Below are 21,662 nucleotides of genomic sequence, written 5' to 3'. Positions count from 1 at the left end.
CCATAAACGATACTCTTCAGCTTGGAATCGATGATGCAGCTGGTGCAGTGAACGGGAGATTGATTCTGTTAACACACATATTTCCCTAATTGTCAACTTTCTATCCTCCATCACCTCGTCTGGAATGGCTTATAGGATGGTGAATAATTTCAGGCCAGCTATTTCGGCAGGTCATGGGCGAGTAGATGGTAAACCAGTGGATGAACATCCTTTAGTATGCAAACTTCTTAGAGCTATCCGAATGGTTAGACTCCCTTCTCCTAAATACTTGGTTTATTGGGATGTATCCACTGTTCTAAGATTTTTGGAATCTTGGCCTTCCAATAAGTATCTATCTAGGAAACAATTATCGGCCAAGTGGACCATGTTGTTGTGTCTGGTCCCTTGTAAACGAGTATCTGATGTCCGTGCGCTGGACCTAGCAGGACTCAGTTTTTACCCAGAGGGTGTTAGTTTTTCCCTTACAAAACAAACCAAATGCAACACCTCATCTGTATCATACCCAGCTTTTCCAGATAACCCTAAGCTAAGTGTTGTACAATGCTTGAAAGCGTACGAGGTAAGTACAGCTGAGTTTTTTTCTGACATGAGAGGTCAATTGTTGATTACAATGCAAAAACCCTTTCGCCCAGTGATCCCAGCCTCCCTGTTGAGATGGGTGCATTGGCTCATGAGCGAGGCTTGCATTGATGTGTCTAAATTTGGAGCCCACTCAGCTTGCAGTATTTACAACAAGGGGTGGTGATGGACAGAGTCTCTGAATTAAGCAGAGTACTCTCACCCAGTCAAGAGATCAGGGCTAGATCCAACACTGTTTTTTAGCTCATTGCACCATCCCAGTTTCAGAACCCGGCTGTATGCAAATTAGTCTGTCCCTGGCCCAGTGCATCATGGGAACAGGGCAGACCAGACTACAAAAGCCAATTCTTACACTGGGAAGGAAACAAGCTTCCGGGGACCGGTTTCTGCCATTTCAGGCGTCTTCGGCCCGGCTTGCTTGAATCCTGATGGTGCAATGAGCAAGGGACTCGCATCTGAGTATACCCTTCCACGCTTAGGGTGGACAAAATTATTTACAACAAGGGGTGGTGATGGACAGAGTCTCTAGGTGTGGCAGGGTATACTCAGACATGAGTCCCTTTCTCACTGCTCCATCAGGATTCAAGCAAGCCGGGCCGAAGAGGCTGAAATGCCAGAAACCGGTCCCCGGTAGCTTGTCTCCTTTCTGGTGAAGAATTGGCTTGGTAGTTTGGTCTGCCCTGTTCCCATGATGCACTGGGCCAGGGACAGACTAATTTGCATATAGCCAGGTTCTGAGCTGGGATGGGGCAGTGAGATAAATAACAGTGATGGATCAAGCCCTGATCTTTGGACTGGGTAAGAGTGGTCTGCTTTATTCAGACACTCTGTTCATCACCACCCCCTTTTCTGAATCACTCAGCTTGCAGGGCTATGGCCTCAAAATCTTTCAACTTGGAAATCAACCTGGCAGATATAATGTTTAGTCTACATAGACCACTTTTAAAGCATTTTATTACAAACCTATTGTTGATGTGGCTTCTGTAGTGGTGGCTAAGCTTTAAACAAGCATAATCGGAGCCTCCAGTCCTGGCATGGAATAAAAAATGTGCAAACATTTGTGACACACATTTTCAATTCTATTAAGGTCACAAGGCGAGGATTATCCCTCCCAGTTAAATGTCTTTAGATTGTATGATTTTTTTGTATATGCTTCTTTTTTCTCCCTCCCGAAATATTATCCTTATTTTCATTACTTTTTGACATGAGTCTTGAGACCAGAATTACAGTAATTTTCTCCTTTGCAATTTCGGGTGTGGATAGCAAGTAAAGAGGGCAGATTCAGCGCTTCAGTGTAACCATTCTGCAAAAAATTGTGGTGGACTTTGTCACACTGACAAGGAGAGAGATCGAGTGTTGAGCTCTGTTGGGCACCAAGTTGATTTTTTCTGGAAGAGCTCCTGTTGGATCAATGGTTCTACATGATCAAGTTATTTGCTGATCAGATTTAACTGTTGAGTGGATATTAAAAGAAAGAGGACTCTATTACTGTTGTGTTTGTTTATATATGGATATACTCAATGGTTGATCAGGTGACTCATTGGTACCTATGGGTAATGTAGTGTTTATGAAAAAGTTTCTTTCATTGGCTGCTGTCTAGTAGTAAAGAAATGAGAAAGCATAATCCTCACCTCAGTGTCCTTAATAGAATTGAAAATTTTTGTCACAAATGTTTGCACATTTTTTATTCCTCTTCCCCGGGGCCAAGACAGCCTCTCCCTGAAGCAACTAACCAGCGGCATGACTGAGGCCATTAATATATGAACAAGTGGACTGATGCCTGACTTGCATGGCTGGTCGACTTGTATCTGCCGTGACTGTGCCTCAAGAGACTGAGAAAGTGCCTCTGTCAATGCCCCTGCCTAAGTTATGACGGATGCCAGCAGCTTTTAATGGAGACAACACCAGCGCTGAGACTACTCTGACATGCCAGCATTTCCCACTGATAAGTACGGTTGCCGCAATTTCTAAATAAATGCCTGCCATTGGTTTATATAGTTGTAAGGCTCAAGCGTGGCATAGAAAGTTATAAAAATAGTCTTTATAAAGTGTATTCATATTTATGATGCCCTTTCTGTCTTTGTTTACTCTAATTATCAGCCACTGATCATTAACTTTGCAAGTCCAAAACATTGCAAGATGCCTTCTGCTTATTTTTACTTTTATAGTATGTACTGATTACGGGGAAAATTCTGGCTTTAGGTGCTTTTCACAATTTTTGTATCAACCAGATCAATAAAATACTGTTCATGCCAGTAAAAAAGACACAGCCAGGTAACCGATCAGTACAAGAGGACCTGACTGTAAAGTGATGCACTAATAGTCAGTAATAATAAAAAGACAATAATCCAAAGTGGGAGGTGGGTGAATCTGCAGACTGAGCAGCATTTAGGCGAGCGAGCGAGCGCGAGAGAGAGAGAGAGAGAGAGAGAGAGGGAGAGAGAGAGAGAGTCCTTAAGGTATAAATGAGAGGGCATTTGTGTCAGAGGGTGCCTCACATTCTCACCTTACATCACACCAAGGACTGTAGTGTACGCAATCCTCAGGACTGTAATGTACGCGATCCTCAGCTGCTACCTGTTGTGTGCCGTATGTGAATTGTACCTGAGTGTTTAAACATTTTAATTCAAAACACTTTGCTGGGACTTGTAGTTTTCTCTTCTACCATCATTCAGTATAAGCATACAAACCCCAGCATACAAAGTATACCTTGTTTTAAAACACACAAACAAGACGTGTGTGATAGACTGCGCGTGTGTGACAGCGCTGACCTGGTGTGGCTTGTGGCGTGCTTGATTCCCTCTCGCGGGTTCCGCCTCGAGACACACCACCATCACTGTTTAGATTCAAGAGTTGCTATATTTTGTTCTGGTTATATTTGCCCCCGAGGATGTGTCAGCCGGTACTCAGTATTGCCGGTTGTAGAGTAGGTTGACTCCACGGCTCCTGCTGACCAGCGGTCATCTGTTGTGGGCAAAGTTGCCTGATAATAAATCTACGTTTCTCCACCAAAGTCTCTCTATTTCATTTCACCACTACTTGTAATAAATAGTGACCTTTCACTTTAGATGCTCTGCAGCAGTTTCAAGATCTTTTTAAAGCTCCTCGTAGCTCAAAAGGATGGAATCCGAATATATCAGTTCCCATGGACTTTATTGATTAGTTTAATTCTTGAGAAAGTGGCACTCTAAGTGTCACACACAGTTGGCACTGAATGTCACTCATAAGTACACTGAAAATGTCACACATCCATCTAAAGCCTTGGCAGCTATGTTTTGGTTCGTTTATCCAGTCCCTTTTTTATGTTTTATGTAACATGCTTTCTTTTCCCCCTTTGTCCGTTTTCTATTTTAATGATCCGTTTTCTGACATTAGACGCGCCTGGCTATTTTTTTCCTGACTTTACCACCACCCCATGTTCAATAGTCCATTTTCTATTTCAATGTACCTTTGTCCTATGTCTATTCCCATTACTTGTGCACCAAAGGGGTGCGGATAGAGCAGAGCAAGTCACGTGCTTTTTACGTCACCGTCTCTCCCAGGCTTCTCCTCCCGTATCGCCATCTTACTTACCGCGTGTCGCTGCGGAGGTCTTCGGTCACAGGTCAGAGTGGGTTTGGGGTCGTTTGTTGGTGATCTTGGGTGGGCCATTAATACTCCGGGTAAGAGGAATGCTCCTGTCTTAAGTATGAGCTGCACGCGCTGCAAAACGGACGGGTGTGTGTTCTGGAGCCTGCAGCCCGAGAGGAGGAGCTGCCGAAAGGCCTGTCACTGAGCCCCGTGAACTGCTCTCCTTAACCGGTTATTGGGTTGTGGTGTCCTTTCCTTGGCTGCCAGCTTCGCCCTTCTCGAGAGTCTTCTCTGTGGTGCCACTCGTTGATTGTCGTGTCTTTTGCTTATTCTCTACCTTTTCCCACCAACACCAGTGTTGGCCCCATGACCATTCCTTTACCCCACTGTCGTATGCGTCGCAGTCCCCCCTCGACTCTGTCCTTTTCTGGTTACTTTCGAACCCCTTTTCTTAAGAGAGGGTAGCTAGAGTTCCCTAGACAGTCTTTGATTATTTCACTGTCTATCCATCCATCCCGACACATTCAATTATAAGGAATACGTCTGACTGACTTTAGAGGACACTTTGGGACACAGAACTTTGGTGCTGCAGAGGGTAATTTAGAGTACGTGTTTGAATCTGATTTTTGGGGAGTGTATATGTGTAAATAAGTAAACCTATGAACATACTTACAAAGTCCGTTTTACACATTTTAAACAAACATGCAGGCACGTTTAAGGCCTCAAACGTTGCTTTGTAATGCAAGGCAGGTGGGCAAGTAAATGTGCATATCGCAGTATCTGTTCCATGTTGTTTCTTGGCACACTTATCAACTTCGGTGGTGGGGCCAGGACAAATGGAGCTGGGGCATGGGCTTCAGCTGGTCTCCATCCAGCGACTACACTGATCTATTTTGGTAGATGATCCCGAGAGCTTGCACGAGTTAAATGTGCATGCTCACGTTTCATGAGTAGCGACTTTAATTGTTTTAAGGCGTTCCCTACCTCGCCCTTTTAATGCAGCGAGCAGGCTTTGGACAATTGTGATCGACGTTTATCAGGCAAGAACCAGTCTTACCGTCCTTAATCTATATTTCATCACAGCAGAGTGGAGGAGGGTGCCTCACATTCTCACCTTACATCACACCAAGGACTGTAGTGTACGCAATAATCACTTTATCATGGGTATCATGGCTTTGCATACTTCCTTCATCCATAACCAGGGTGAAATAATGTTAATTCTGTAACAAGTCTGTTAAAGGGGTCCTAGTTACTCGTTTTAGTGCAGTTCGAATAATTCTCATTGAGATTCCATGGTGCTTCTTTGCCCCAGTCTTTGCATGTTTTATAATGTACTTTCTAGTGCTTGAATCTTTGTTTTAACAATGGAAAAACAGGACTACGCTTGCAGAATACAAACAAAAATGCCGAATGCGTGCGTGATGAAACACTGACACTATTTTTCATTGGGTCTCTAAAACCTCCTGAAATGTAATTATGGGCTCTGCATCTTAAATAGTGAGTTTTTTTTATTGTCTTATGTTTAGTTTGAATTCTAAGGCTCTTTCGTTACATGTTGGTTGGAATAGGGTGAAGAATTTACCATGTGTGGTAAATACTGCATTCTGAGTTTTTATAAAGAAAAATGGGCATAACATGCAGAATCTATTCTTAAAACACTGAATTCCACATTTTTCCCAATAAATGTCAGCAGATTTGACCTGACAGTTTTTTTTGTGGGCAATCTGGTAGTGTTTGCTAATAATCACACCACTCCTAAATCTGATCTCTGTGCAGACCCATTAGCTCAGGGATAAGAGTTTAGCCCCTGATCCGCATTGATGGTCCATATCTTTGTAGATGCTGTGCAATAATGGTGTTTTTGCTGCTGTAGACCTTTTGTGTTCAGGGTTAGAACTAACTTTTAGTTTCTACTTTTATGTTTATGGTCTATCCTGGTTTTGTTTTGATGGTCACCTTACTTTTGCTGGAAGTACCCCTGAACCTCTTGTCTTTTAACCCTTTCGGTGCTGATGGCTCCCGGTCGTCATCAGTTACGGTTGGGTGAGTGCTGATGACGGCCGGGAGCCGTCATGACCACGCCCCCGATCGGAATGTGCCGCGCAGAATTCCGGCGGCGGCCAGGGGGTTAAGTAACACTAACTGCCTGGTGTCTATTATTGTCCGTTGTCCCCTTTAGCTGTACTTTGCTGACTGCCCTCCCTAATTTTGGTATCCTCACTGACTGGCCCCTTCTTTAATTCATTGGTTTCACCTGATGCCTGCCGACTCTGTTCTCCTGATGACCACCACCGTAACAGTGACCCACTCCAATTTGCTGGCTGTTCCTTCCCTCTGTGTCCCTTCCTGATTTCTCTTTCTGAAAAAACTCACCTCTGCCTGTGGGGTACCACAGGGCTCGTCCCTGTCCCCACTGCTGTTTAACCTATACCTAAGACATCTGATTCACTCATTAACAAACAGAAACGTTATCCTCTTCAACTATGCTGTGCTGACGACCTCCAACTTATTTTCCCACTCTGCTCCCCTAACGCCGCAGCGGAGTTCCAGTCCACTATGCTCCACATTCAGCGCTGGATGGACATGAACCATCTGAAGGTCAACCCGGGTAAAACCGAGCTGATCTTGCCAGGGAAGAGTGAGAACAGTTGGAGCTCCAACTTTTGGCCGGCGGAACTGGGGTCTCCCCCTATCCCCACCCCATCAGTGAAAAGCTTGCTGGTCATTATTAATGCTGACCTCTTGCTCCGCGGACAGGTGGGAGCCGTAATCTCCTCTAGTGTCCACCAACTCCGGAAAGTACGGAAAATTGCTCACCTGTTGACCCACTCCGCTCTAATACAGGTGGTGCTAGCTCTTATCCTTTCACGGCTTGACGTCTCCAACTCCATCTATCTGGACTGCCAATCGGCCTACAGAAAAGACTTCAAATGGTACAGAACCAGGCAGCAAGACTGATTGGAAAACATCCCAAACGGACATCCGCCAGACCAGTTTTGAGGAAACTACACTGGCTTCCGATAGCCCAGCGTGTAGCCTTTAAGACGAGATGCCTAGCCTTCAAGGCTCTGCAGGGAAATAGCCCTAAATTCATCAGCAATATGATCACCAAGCATACACCCTCGCGCAACCTCCGTTCTGCACATCTCAGCATGCTTACCATTCCGACTTTTAAACAGAAGCGTCTGGGAGGTTGCCGCTTCTCTTGCCTGGCCCCTAGGCTTTGGAACTCCTTCCCTCTGTCACTCAGAAACTGTGATAATCTCCTAATCTTTAGGAAGGCTTTAAAGACATGGTTATTTGAGCAAGCCTACGATTAAGTAACCTCACAATTGCAGCACTTGGTCTTCAGCACCATGAAACTCAAGGGTGTACGTGCGCTATATAAGCATCTATTAACATAACATATCTTTCCTTCGCCTTGCTGTTGGGGCCGATTGCTGGTTTTCCCATTCCACATTTGTGTCATTGCTGATTGCCCCTCCTCCTTCTGTTACCCTTCTTTTTCGTCCTTGCTGCTATTTGCTGACTCTCCCTCCTTGGTACCCATTGCTAACTTACCCTCCCTCCTCCTTTAGTGTCGCTTAAGGATAATCCCCCCCCCCGTGACTCCATCTACAGACAGTCAGCACTCCCGACTTGGTGTTAATTTTGCATGCTCACTTGCAACCTCCCCCCCCCCCCCCCCCCCCCCCATTCTCATCATTTGCTACTGTATCACCACTGCTGTCTGTGCCCTAAGGTTCACTTTGACTAATGGTAATTTCCTCCATTCCAGGTAAACTTTGCTACACCTCAATTCTTTAAATTGTTTCTCCAACCAGTTGATCGTGAGCTACCAGTAGCTTGCAGGCACCATCAGCGTATCTCACAGCATTACGTTCATTTTTAGATAAGCACAGGGTCACGTTTTCCCTTTAAAGTTAAGGAAAGGCTGTGTTTATTTTTACATTATCATCAGTCTGCAGATAGCTTTGCCTTCCAATGAGCAGTACTCAGTCATATTTATGATCCAGGCTGGGGCATAGAGGTGAGGTGACAAACTGAAACAGTGAAGTGTTTAACTCTTTAAGTCCTTGTCAGCTCAAAATTGGAAGGTGACGACAAAATGACGATTCTGAATGTTTTTAAATGGGAGAAAATGGAAATAAAGTCAACGTAATGATTAAGTTAGTACTCCATTTGAAAATGTTCCCATTTGCAGTGTTTCATATACAAGCAGCATGCCTCGTGCTCCCAGGAGAAAATGGAAATAAAAAGTCAATGTAATGATTAAGTTAGTACTCCATTTGAAATTTTTCCCATGTGCAGTGTTTCATATACAAGCAGCAGGCCTCGTGCTCCCAGGAGACAATGTGCCGTATTTATATAGTGAGGTTTTTTCTGAGTAAAATTAAGTGAAGAAAAATATTTATATTAAACGCTAATTCCAAAGGTTTTTTTTCACTTTTAAAGGATAGTTTTTAGGTCTCGCTGGCGTTGCAGTGCGAAGCACTGCCGCCAACGAGACTTATAGCCACCTTGCTGTCTCCCAAGGGAGACAGAGCTGTGGACGAGCCGATCCAGACCTGTGCACGAGCCGACTCAGGTCTGTGAAAGGCAACGTGCACGCTCACGGCGTCACGCTCCTGCCCTCCGGCGTCTCTTCCGAGGCGCGCTCCCGGCCGACGGGCTCCACTGCAGGCTCCAGCGCGACGTCAGGTAGGCTGTATTTCACCCTTTTTTTTGATTTTCAGGGAGGTCCTCGTCAGCCGCGCTTGTTTATTTATTTAATTATTTTCTCGCAACGGGCCTCTGTGAGCGGGGCGTGATTACAGGGCTTTGTTTTCCTCATCCGAGTCAGGTGATCTGCTCAACTGTTGTGCTGTGGTGTCGACATTGCCTCTGGTTTCCTCCGCTACTCGGGAGTGCTACCTCTTTGAGTGTGTGGATGTCGGGATCACAATTACTACCTCTAGGAGCCTGTGCCGTGGGCCGGGGCACCAGATTCAATGAGCTCTGCCTTGCTCAGCTAATACGTTGCTTCAGGCGCTTCTGCGGGGAGTTCTCCTGCTGCGGCTGTCACGAGGACCTCGGGTGTCCTCCTCCTCCGCTAGCGTGAGGATCTAGGCCCATACTGGCTCCCAGATCCGGCGTCACCTCATTCAGGGCACTGTCCTATTGCCCAAGGAACCGCCTGCACCTACGGAGCAGGTCGTGGCGTTCCTGGCTCCCCTCTGGTCACTCTGGCTATTTGGGGTACTTTCCCCCCACATGGCAACAATCCCACCCCCTGGTCACTAGCACTCCCAACAACCCTGCTCTTCTTGCTTCTAACCACGTGCGGTTCTGGGCCCAAATCGACACTTGTGCCCCAGCCCTTTGTCTTCGCTGCGGGTCACAGGAGCGATCGGGGTCTCGCACTTCTCCCTATGCGTCTGTCTCTGCGATTTGCTCAGTCTCCCCTGCAGTGAAGGGTTTTGATTCTCTCGGCGACCCTCAGCAGCTACCTCCACACCGATCCTGCTCTCCTGACCTCCAGTTGTATTTCCAGACCCTCCGCCTCCTCACACTGATGTCTTATGTTATCACTGCGCCCACTCTATACCTGGAGGCGGGTCGGAACATCTGCCACTTAATTTTGCCATCCCAAGGGTGGGGGATTTTGGCGTACTTGCATCTGCCCAGCTGGTGCACCTCTCCGTGGTGCTCGTTACCTCCGGATATCGATTAGGCTGTGCAGGTCTCCACCTGTTTTGGTCTCCCTTTTGGTTTTTACCAGGTCCGATCTTACATTGCCTGTGTTTTCTTTCTTATGGCAGGTGCCTCTGCCAGTTCGGGAACGTTTAGCACAAGTGGGGCCTTGCACTTTCCCCTGCTGTCGCACATCGTTCTCCAGCTTGCAATACGACAGCCTCATAAAGGACAATAAGCGGAAACCAGGGTCCACCCGGTACCACAGCATGTGCACACATGTTCCAAATAACCAATAACATTGAAACATGTTTCTTTTCACCAACCTTGCCTAAGCCTACTAAGTTTAGGTACAGCCGGCCACGAAACACAGGATTCATTAGATATCTTCAATCCTGCAAAGTGTATGTTTTTAATATACCGAATTGAGGATGCAACAATGGTACTGCTATAAGCTTGAAAGCAGATTTTTGTTATTTGAGCAGGCTTGCTTTTACTGCCTTGTATTTGTGAGCAGAGTGGAGAATATTGGTGTGCCTGTATAGAAGCACTGCGCTCTGGAATGCACAGTGAATATTTTCATAGAGTGCATTGGTGATATTTCTTGTTTTGTAAGGATAAAAGGAATGGACTTGAAACAGGTGCTTACAGCCCTGAAGTTATATTCTTAACTTTTCAGGCAAAAACTCAATGATTTCTCAATAATAAGTGTAAAAGCATTGATATAACTGTGTTGTTCCTGCTTACATTTCACATGATTTACATAATCCTCCATTCCCCATGAGCGTTTCCTATTTCCGGGATGTTGTTACTTTAAAAAATTTTAGAGTCATCATATTACTCTTGTCTCTCCTCCCTCATAACCTATTTCCCATTTTGTGGTTCTCCAGTGCTGCGAGGTCATACAAATGGCAATAGCGCCATGCAAATATCACTCCACTGCACAGAAAAAACGAAAGTAAAAAGAAATTGTCATTTTCAACACCAAGAGCTCTAGCTTTCACAAATGTGAGACCTGTAGCATTGCAAATGCTTGTTATCTAATGTATGTACCCATGTGCTTTTATGGTTTTTAACCGATAATAAAGCTTTTTGACTGACAATTAAGGCAATGATGTTTTTGAAACATGCCTCTTAAATTTAAAATCTTCTCATTTAAACAAATGGCTGCATTTTTCTGTCATAAATGTGGCGCCATGTCTACAGGCCACTCAGTGTAATGCAACACTTTGAAATGGGAGAACATTTTAATGATTAATTTTATGGAATCCTTATAAACAAAGTTAGGTCTTCAGCTTAATTTGGTCTAATTTGAAAGTGTCCCCTTTACACACACACTTGCTCTCAGTGGCTGGAAGATGTGGTGACATATTACAACTGCGAAATTCAGCCATTATTTAAAGTACAGAAAATTGATATATATATATATATATATATATATATAACACTTAGACTTTCTCTGCAAGGTTCTGTGTGGTGGAGTCTATTGCAGTTTCACAGGCATTGATTTCTGCCAAGCAGATCTTTAAGCATCTAGCCTATTAGTATAATTATTGATACCTGCAACATAAACTGTCGTGAAAGTCACAATTTCAGTGTCTAAGTGGCGTAGCAAAATTAATTGCAACCATGTATACCTTTTCTGTGAACCTGTGCAAAAATTGCAACTTATCAGCATGCTAGCGCTCAGTACCACGTGGGCTCCTTGCTTTTAGAAGTTGCACTGTAGCAATGTGGACTAGGTAAATGTAACTCTGAGATGATTGAACCATGTGAATATGCACCAATGCTAGATGACAGCTGTCAAGACTGACGTTTTGAGTGCATATTTAGTCATATGCTGTTCAAGGTTTCTATTACAATATCGAGTTAGTGTATTGAACTCTCGTTTAATAGCATGGAGCCTTTACCTTCAAAGAGTGGAGCTTTATAAACGCAGGTGCATTTGAGATTTGGTGTCACAAATGTCCGAAATACAATAAGAATGTGGATGGCAAGTTGTTACGAGAGATGCCTTTACCTTGGACGTAAAGTACACAAGTGGACCTTCAGAGGGAGGTGTTTACCACCATAAACATTTGGTGGCATTAACTTTAAGTCGAAGTTTATTGTATATGCCTTTAACATCTATTATGTTCAATGGCCACTATCAATTTGATCTTTTATGGTTCTATGATCCATATAAAGAATACATAAATAATGTTCTTATGTTAATGCTGTTCAAACTTTATATTTATGGTTCATCAATGCAAAGCCTTTATTTTTAGGCTGAACTCTCTAAAGAAGTGTAAGGCTTTGACTGCACTACTGACAGTGGTTCCAATATAAAACTATGTAGCCACAGTTGCAAAGCTTAATATAAGGCTATGTATAATGCTTCCAGAATGCTCTAATTAGATTGAAATATTTGCAGAATTTAGAAAGCAAGACTGATGATACTTTTGCTTTCAAAATAAAATGTTGACCAAAAATGCTACGTGGGCGGCTGGGGGCATTTTGCCAAAGTACAGTAAAATATATTGAGGGCCTATTTCTTTGAAGCATCATTTAGTAAAATGAATGAATATGGAATTTATAGAGCGCGCTGTCACTCTCAATCCTAATAGTTATAGGAAGAACAGGAGGAAACCCATAAACCACGTTGGGATGGGTATGTTATGTAAACAAAAAAACAATTCCCAACAGGTATTATTGAGAGACAATTTCAATTGTGCATGCCTAAAGGCATTACTGAGAACAGAGACAAGGAGTCAAATTGGATTTTGAAGAGAGGTGGTATTATTCACCAAGGACAAGGGGTATTGGACGTACATTTACAGTTAGGAACAGCACTGTAAAGATTAGATCTTGTGACAACCCAGTGGCACTTGGTGCAAGGTGCTATATACAGTTAAAGTGAAATGAAAAAAGTGCAAGTGCTTAAAAGAACAGCATTGGTGGCGCATAGAATATATTATATACATCAATTACAGCTTCAATTACAGTACAAGTTACAGTCACTTGGAAAGGGTTAGTTTCTTGTAAGAGCTGAATGTGTCATATGCGTCTTTTAATTCAAGGCCGATCAGCAGTAAATGCGATAACAGACCTGTTATCGCATTTACTGCTGATCGGCCTTGCCAGATGAGCCCCCGCCTTCTGTGCCTCTAAATCTTCAGACGCTGCCCAACTACGTGAGCAGACCCAGGACCTAACCGCGACCAGTTACCGGCGCACAGTTCCCCCGAATGCCACAAGCCACGCATCCCTGCTTGGCTTCCTCACTGTACTTATCGACAACCCCGTCCTGATGACGATCCCGACTCAAGGGGATCGAAACGCCGTCGACCACACAGCTTGAATTAAAAGACGCATATGACACATTCAGCTCTTACAAGAAACTAACCCTTTCCAAGTGACTGTAACTTGTACTGTAATTGAAGCTGTAATTGATGTATATAATATATTCTATGCGCCACCAATGCTGTTCTTTTAAGCACTTGCACTTTTTTCATTTCACTTTAACTGTATATAGCACCTTGCACCAAGTGCCACTGGGTTGTCACAAGATCTAATCTTTACAGTGCTGTTCCTAACTGTAAATGTACGTCCAATACCCCTTGTCCTTGGTGAATAATACCACCTCTCTTCAAAATCCAATTTGACTCCTTGTCTCTGTTCTCAGTAATGCCTTTAGGCATGCACAATTGAAATTGTCTCTCAATAATACCTGTTGGGAATTGTTTTTTTGTTTACGTCACTCTCAATCCAGCATCCTGGGTCTAAGCTTCGAACCCACAAGTGGAGGTACTGCAAGAGAAAGCAGTTCTCTAGAACAACAAGCATTAAAAATGCAATAGGTCTCGCCTTTTATTAAGTTAAAGCCATTTGCTTTGCAATACAATACCATTAGCAAAGCAAATGGCTTTAACTTGAACAAAGGCAAGACCTATTGCATTTTCAATGCTTGTTTAAGAAGTGGTGTTCTCCCTATTACGGGCCTGGGGCAACTTGCTTTTATAAATGCTTCTCGAATGAATGTGCAAAGAGATGCTCAATATAATTATTCACATTGCACAGCAAAATTGCAAGGGGATGTTAACTTTAGGTTGCACTGAATTATTGTCATCATTAAGTAGGTATACCTCGATGCAAAGGTGCTTAGAAATAAACACAGTTATAAAAACACTGTAATAATCAGGATTTGTAATGTAGTGCCTCATCCAATTGAAGTCTGTCGATATAGACGCAAAATAAAAATAAAATATTTTCTATTATTTGGAGAATTTCTTATTTAAAATGCCCGAGAATGCACTTGACTAGATATGCATTTGCTAAAATTATTTACCAGATACTTAATGTGTGAAAATGTTTCAGGCACGTGAAAGTGATACCACGATATGACATTTTCTTCCTTATTGAAATTCGCCCAACTGCTGTCTCTCAGGCCAAGAAATAAAACTCAACCTATGTTGGGACTGGCCTTGAGTGAATGGATTTCTGGCTGCCGCGACCGATTCAACGTCCCATGTCACCCAAAATTAAACGATACAGCACAGACATGTGGGACTTGCAGCAAAATCCATTTCATTACCAAGAAATGACTAAGGGAGACGCGATGCATTTCTACCCACATCGGATCTTGATCACATGTGATCACTGATGCAGCTCTCATTGTATCACCTTATTTTGGGTGACATGGCACTTACAATATATATACATGGTCATGTGATCAAGGACTCGGACGAGTCAAACGCGTCATGGTGGAGGTGCGGGCGGTTGCCGAATAAACCCGTTTTTGCACAAGAAACCTCGGTCTGCCTTTCGTTTTTCTAAGGATGATTGGAGTTCTGTGAATGCGAGCAGCTGATATATATATTTTCCACTGAGGAACACTAAAAAAGGTTTAACTGTGAGATATATAATATATATAATATATTTATTTATATGTTCAGGAGTGAAGTTAGTCTATTTCCCGTCCTCCTCCTGCAGCTGCAGTGGTGGGAACAAGGAGGATACGCATTGGCGAGTGTACTCCAAGCCATTAGGGCGATTTAATCTATACAAATACAGCACAGCGGAGGTCATGAAGCAGAGGTCACGAAGCAGCACTTCACTGCAGTTCCTCCTCCCTAACCCAGGCGTAAAGAAGTACTCTGCAGTACAAGAGAACACACAGTGGCCAAGAAAACATTCAGATAGAGAGGGGTGCGTCGGCAATCACTAGTGTGCCGGTTTATCTCACCAAGGGGACAGACTGAAAATCAGAACAAGTTTAAGAAAAAAAAAAGTACACTGAGAAGGGGGAGGAGAAACACGAGAGACGGCCGCGCCGTCAAAGTGAAAGTACGGCCGGCATTGCTGTGGGGAGGGGGGGGGGGAGAAATGCGACACGGCGGGCAGGGGAGGGGGCGGAGCGAGGAGAGCGGCATGAGGGTGTGAAGCAGCAGGGTCCTTTGAAGTGAAGCTAAGCTTCACTTCAAAGGCTTGTTGGCACGGCGCACGCTGGGGGATGACTGTGGGAGGGGGGCTGGTGTCTGTGCACGCGCTTTTTATGGCAATGCACATGCGCATTGAGCGAGCTTTCACGGGCACTGCATGGAATCGCCCGATGTCGGTAAGCTCTGTTTAAGCCCCTTCATATCTCGCTCCGCTCAATGCGCATGCGCATTGATAGGTTGCGAGACCTAAAAAGGGGCAACCCTGTAACCCAGGCACGGTAAATATGTAGAAGATGGTCGAGACCCCACCCCGGGACATACACTTCTGCAAGAGAGGTCAAATTAAGGGGCCCGATTAAGGAGTAACAGAGAATCTGGGGCCAGGAAGAGCCAAGTCTTCAGTGTGGTTTTTTTTTTTTTTTTCTTCTTTAATATGGCTTCAGTGTCTGAAGCGGAGAGAGCTTTGGAGTTGGTTGCAGGCTTTGTTGCCTAGTACTATGATGGACTTTCCCCCCTGGCTTTTCAATCTAGAGAGAGAAAGCTTCAAAAGATTAGCATTGGATGATCACCGCACCCATGGTCTTGTAGTGGCAGAAACAGGCAGGGAGATATTTGAGTCTGGTGGGCTTGGCAACCGCTCGTTCTCTATTGGTTTGCGCCGCACTGACGTCATCTTTTCCGCCTCCCTGCCCGCCCCTCTCACCTTCTCCTAGGACCATTATGGAGGCTGCGGCCTGTCCGCGCAGCAGACACCGAGCGGGGGTGCAAATGCAATCCTATCTGCGCCTGGACCATGCCCAGCACCAGGAACACTGTCTTTCCACCTATCCATTTCTACATCACCAAGCTCCCTGTTCTAGGCCACAGAAGCTGCAACAACTGTTGACTTTAATCCCCAAGATCCACTGAAGGATCCTCCTTCTGCCACTGCTGCCAGTTCACCTGCAACTCCGAAGCCCTCGCTGCACCTACACAGCTAGCCTCCAACCGTTCAGAACAACTCGGTGCATGCTGCTCAACGTTCAATCCATGTGCAGGCACGCCACGGAAATCTGGGACACCATCACAATCTCCACCCCGACGTGATCACTGAGACCTGGCTCACGCCATCGTCATCCTCCGACTTGGCAACTGCAACACCCCACTGCTACAAGATGATGGAGACCCACCCCCGCTAATCTACGCCAAGCACTACATCTTCCTCTGCGACCTAAACCTCAGCCACGACACCAATTCCGCCAACCTACTGAAAACCATGAGCAGCATTGAACCCTCGCTACTAGTTACCGGCTCCACACACAGCACACGACACACCCTCTACCCAGTCTTCACAGCCAGTGACGGAATCAAATTGAGCCATGCCACCAAACTCACCTGGACAGACAGTGGCATTGTCCTCTTCAAAGGTCGATCCTTCTCCTACTGGGCAGCCAAGTCCTGGAATGACCTCCCATGTGACCTCAGAGCCTCCTCTTCACTCGCAGAGTTCAGGAAGGAGCTAGAAACTTGGCTCTTCATCTAAGGCTCCCCTTACCTCAGTGTGTGGATACCCCCGGGGTGATAAGCTCCGCTATTAAAATACAGATTGATTGATAAAAGATCTGAAAACAAATAGGAGGATCTTGAATGGGATCCTCTTCTGGATTAGTAGCCAGTGTAGTTTTTTCAGGGCTGTGGAGGCTGAGCTGCATTGAGGCATGCTATTGTTTCCCAAAATATTTATTTTGGAAAATTCGTGTAACCAGTTTCAACAAGATTATAGAAATGTGACCATAAACAAGCCTTGGTAAAGCCAATAGGTCTGACACTGGTGGTCGGCTTTTTTGTTTTTGTCAATGTGTCTTATTTTGACATGGTTTTTGTAAACCTTTATGGTTGTGGGAGCTGCCCAGCCCTCACCATTATAACACATTGGCAAAAATATAATTCTTGTTCGCAAAAAGCTCATATTGCCATAGTAGCTCCTACTACTGAACAAAACTTTGTATGCTGCTGTGCTCCTTGTGAAAGAGCAGCAAGTAGTCACTCGGAGAAGCAAGCTGATAGAGACGGATAGAATTTTAATAAAAAGATAGAGGGGGTCTTGGTTAACATTAGAGACCCAAATTATTAAAGTCACAAAAGTACGCCCATTGTGTATGTCCTTGCTTTAGTGCAGATTTACGGTTTTCGGTAATTCACAAGAATTTACAGAAGTAGGCCACATCGTCGTACTCCTAGAAAATATTTGTGAACTGCATTTTAGCACAAGCAAATGTGCATGTGTAGATGTGCTCGTGCAAAAATCTGAGCGTTTACGAGTTTACTTTCCTTTAAACCACTTTTTTTTCCAACCTTGGAAGAGTTTTTGTCTAGTCGGGAGTACATTTCCAGCCTTTCTCAGTATGGGAAAAGGTTAGGGAAGACATTGTGAAAACCCCCAAAACATGCAAGTTAAGTTTGAAAGCTCAAAATGGCATGTCAACTCTGGAACTATTGCGTACTGTTGCCTCCAGCCCCAGAATGTAGATATGTGCAAAGGTGGCAATAGGGCATTGCTAGTATTCAACCGTAGTATAGTATGAGCCCCAGCATAATCAGAGAGGCTGTTATCAGAGCTGTAATATGATTGTTGAGAGATAATTTGTCGTCTCGGTAAAAGGACGTGTATTTTTTTTTTTTTTACAGGACAGGCAGACTTATGAAGCAACCTGTCCCATGGCCAAGTAGTTTTTAATAAATTCCATACCCCTGTAAAGTACAGCTGCTCTGCACCTTCTGATGTTAAAGAACCTAAGTAATGGAATTAAGAACTGTTTCCTTGGCACATGTCCAGTTTGCAACAACAACAAAAAAAAGTAACGTTGATTGGTCTGACTGGCATTCACAGGGGCATGTCTAAAGGCTCAATTCTCAAAGTGTCTCCTGGATAGACCATTAGATTGGCTATGTTAAATCTAAACACTAGCAAATAATGTATTTGATAGTTATGAGGTAGAGAATAACGGTAAGGCTCCATTCGATCTGTAGTAGCTAGAGTTTGATAAGCCGCCACTCTCTTCTTGCTACGCTCTTGGGATTCCCTTCTTCCCCACCTAGTGAATAAGTCTATTTTGAGTTTCGCCTTTGCCTTATACAGTAATATATCCTGTGGGCTAATAAAGTTCAGCCCTCCCTAAGCTATTGAATTGATCATTAAAGTAACTCCACCACTAGATTTTGTGGGCCTAATCAAGCAGCCCATGACTGTCCTAGTTGTGAAGGGTTTCATGTTTGGACCAGATGGAGAGCCACAACATGAGTGGAGCTATCTTAATAAGGTTCCCAAAGTACGGTAGATCTAACTCTGTATGACATGCTTAAGTGAGCACACTGGTAGAAACAGATAGCAGTCTTCTCAAAAAACGCATTCTCACTAACCTGCAAAATTCAAAGTGCTGCATTAATCCCCTCCCCCCCCCCCCCCCCAATCTGCCTCCACCAGACATCAAGACAAAGCAACACCGACCTTTGTAAAAATTGATCACACCTAGGGGTTTGGAGCCTAACTTCCCAGCAAACTCAAAAATTGGGTTTTCAAATTGGGTTTTCCTAACTTCTGTTAAATGCACGGAGTTACATTTGCTGTGAAAAGGCACACCCCAGATACGTGAAAGTTGGGACACGTTTATTGCTGTTGATATAATAGGCTTTACGGTTGCTTGAGACTAGTCCACAAACCTTAGTATGCAACTTGGCTGTATTGGTTGCCAGTCCTACGTCGTTCATAAAGAGGACAAATCAGCCCAGTACTTTCTGAAGCCTGCACCAGTTCTTGACAAGAAGGTGCAATCAGCATATAACAGTGCGGTGAGACTTCTTGCTAACACCCTGGGAGTATCTGCCTCCCCTAGTGTTAGCAATGTGTCATGGATGTTAATATAGAGCCAAAAAAGAAAGGGACCCAACACACACCCTTGCCCCACACACCACTTGATCTTATTAGGGTAGTGCGTTCAGCATTCACCCCAAACATAATTCGTCCAGTCTGCATGTAGTTGTCCTAGAAAATGCACTAATGGGGAATCCACTCCCATTTCTAACAAACTTCCCCCATACATTTCCTCTGTTGACCATTCAAAAGTAGAGCTAAGATCCAGCTACTTGTAAGCAACCATTCAGGCTCTGTCTTCAGGTCAGTTTATTGTATATGGCTTCAGAGCTATTAAGTCCATTGGTCACTAATTTGCTTGATTCCCTGCTAATCCCTTATTTAAATCTGGGTGGAGGATAGTATCTCATGGATTCTGCGGTGGAGTTGAAGGATAGACATTGACTAAACAATAGTCACAATCTTCGCCCAGAAGTCTTTATTTAAAAAAAAATGCTGCATGTATGCCTTTCGGGCCGGGGTCACGATCTGACTTTGATTCTTATTTTTATTCGAATGTGATGACTGTTGTAGATACGGCCACTGAAGTCAGACGGAGAGGGTTGGATTTTTCTCTTTCCAGTCAGTTTTGATGCCATGGCATTGGCCACATGATTAGTCCAGGCAGACTCACTGACGTTGGTGTTATTTGCTCATTTGCCTCCTAAGGATAAATTTGCAAAACTACAAAGTGTTTTTGTTGTCAAGCTTACAAAGATGATGCAAACGTGTGCGCGTTTTTTTTTTTAATGGCAAGTTGTTTTTGCCCCCCCCCCCCTTGTTGGTTTTATAAGATTCTTAGACCATGAACCGTATGTTAGTGGAACAATAGTTGGCAGTTTATTCAATTTTGTGATTTTCTCTAGTTTATTTTTCTCTTGGGCTAAGGATCTGGTGCACCAAATGGCATTAAGTTTATTTTGACTTTTTATTTAATTGTACATCAAAAAATCCATCTAGAATACATCTTGACTTTGTAGGTTTTCGGAGGGGAATCTATGCTTGTTGCAACAAAATAATGGTTTATTTTACTTAACATTGTCCTCTTCAATGGATTAAGCCATATCCGATTCACAGTAAGAAGTCGTTCTGTATAAATCGGATTGAATGCTCCTTGCTAGTTTATTTAATTTATTCCTATTCGTTTAATTTGATAGCCCAGATCAAGCTGCATTTCGAACCGAAAATCACATGTTGACTGGTTTTTCTTTTTGGAATTATTTTTTAGAATACTGTTGTGGAATATATAAGCTTGTATGCTATTGAAAGAATGGGTGCTTTCATGGAGTTGCTCATGTTCAATTAAATGAATGTTAATTATATTGGCAGCAAAATGTTGCCTCGCAAATTATTTATTTTTAAATTGGGTGGTAACTGATTAAGAGTGCAGACAGTATTTACCGTGGTAAAACATTGTCGCTTATGTCTTTCACCTATGTACTCTATCTTTGATTTGTTCCTATGTGTGAAAAGGATCAGTACTAAAGGCCAATTAGTTGACAAAAGGAGTTTAGATGTGCTCAAAATGACCTGTGCTCACAACTTGCCCTGCTCATATCCACCTAATTCTGTGCAAATTCTGTACCCTATTGCTTGGTGGTATGGCAGGTGCAGCCATCATTCATTGGAAACGAACTATGGCTGGCACACCACCTGTTTCCTGGCGTTAGTCCGGCAAATGAGCAGGATTGCTGCGGAGGAAGGCGGGACGCAAATAAGGCAACAAAAATGTCTCCTAACTTCTTTGCAGACTCCGTTCTCTACAGCTCATGAAATACTCGAGCACAGTAACATTCCTGCCTCCATCATGAGAGGGCTGATGCTTGTATTTCTTTCTCGGACGTGTGCACTGAAATATGATCTCACAGGCACTGTGGGTAAAGGAGTGGGTGCCGGCCGACCTGAACGCTTTAGTCATTTGACATGTGGATGCGAGCCAGTGGATATTACAACTTCAGAAATGTGAATGCAAGAGTTGTTCACTACTGGACATCCACCCATTGGAAGGAAGTGAACTTCAAGCCGTTGGCATGTATGTGGGCGTAGCTCCGTGAAGATGCGCCTAAGTGTACAAACGTTAATACAACAAGCAATAACTAGTTCTAAAACTGCTTCCAGGTTGTGTTTGCATGCTCCACGATATTAGTAGCATGTATATTTGACATGTCTGCCATACAAGGCTGCTTTAGGTCCCCTTCTTCCTGAATTCTCCCCTTCAATGAATACGGTGAGGTCTTACTAGATACTTGCCCTCTTGAATTAATGTAAGACTTCGAAAATGTTCATCTTTAACTGTAGATTGCTTTTGTTACTGCTTGTAAGAAGATCAAAACAAGCATTTACAATGCAACGGTCTCGCCTTTGCCAAAGTTAGAGCTATTGGCATTGTAAATGACAACATTTTTATTTGTGTTGGTTTTGAAAGAAGATAAATGAATGGCATTGCCATTTACAATGTCAATAGCTTAAGCTCTCGCAAATTCGAGACCTATTGGATTTGCACCCCCACACACACACAGAGCCCCCGCACA

General features: G+C 43.9%; 1 protein-coding gene across 1 annotated transcript in view; it reads left to right on the top strand.

The window, feature by feature from the left end:
• Positions 1-4,053: 4,053 nt before the first annotated feature.
• The window catches only part of BTF3L4 (basic transcription factor 3 like 4), a 36,426-nt gene continuing 18,817 nt past the window's right edge, over positions 4,054-21,662 (top strand). Inside the window, exon 1 of the mRNA XM_078670701.1 lies at positions 4,054-4,183. The gene's annotated coding sequence lies outside the window, so the exon portion shown is untranslated. The remainder of the gene's footprint in view (positions 4,184-21,662) is intronic.

The sequence above is a fragment of the Lissotriton helveticus genome, chromosome 1_2, assembly GCF_964261635.1.
Source record: "Lissotriton helveticus chromosome 1_2, aLisHel1.1, whole genome shotgun sequence".
NCBI lineage: Eukaryota > Metazoa > Chordata > Amphibia > Caudata > Salamandridae > Lissotriton > Lissotriton helveticus.
This window is presented reverse-complemented; position numbering and strand designations above follow the sequence as displayed.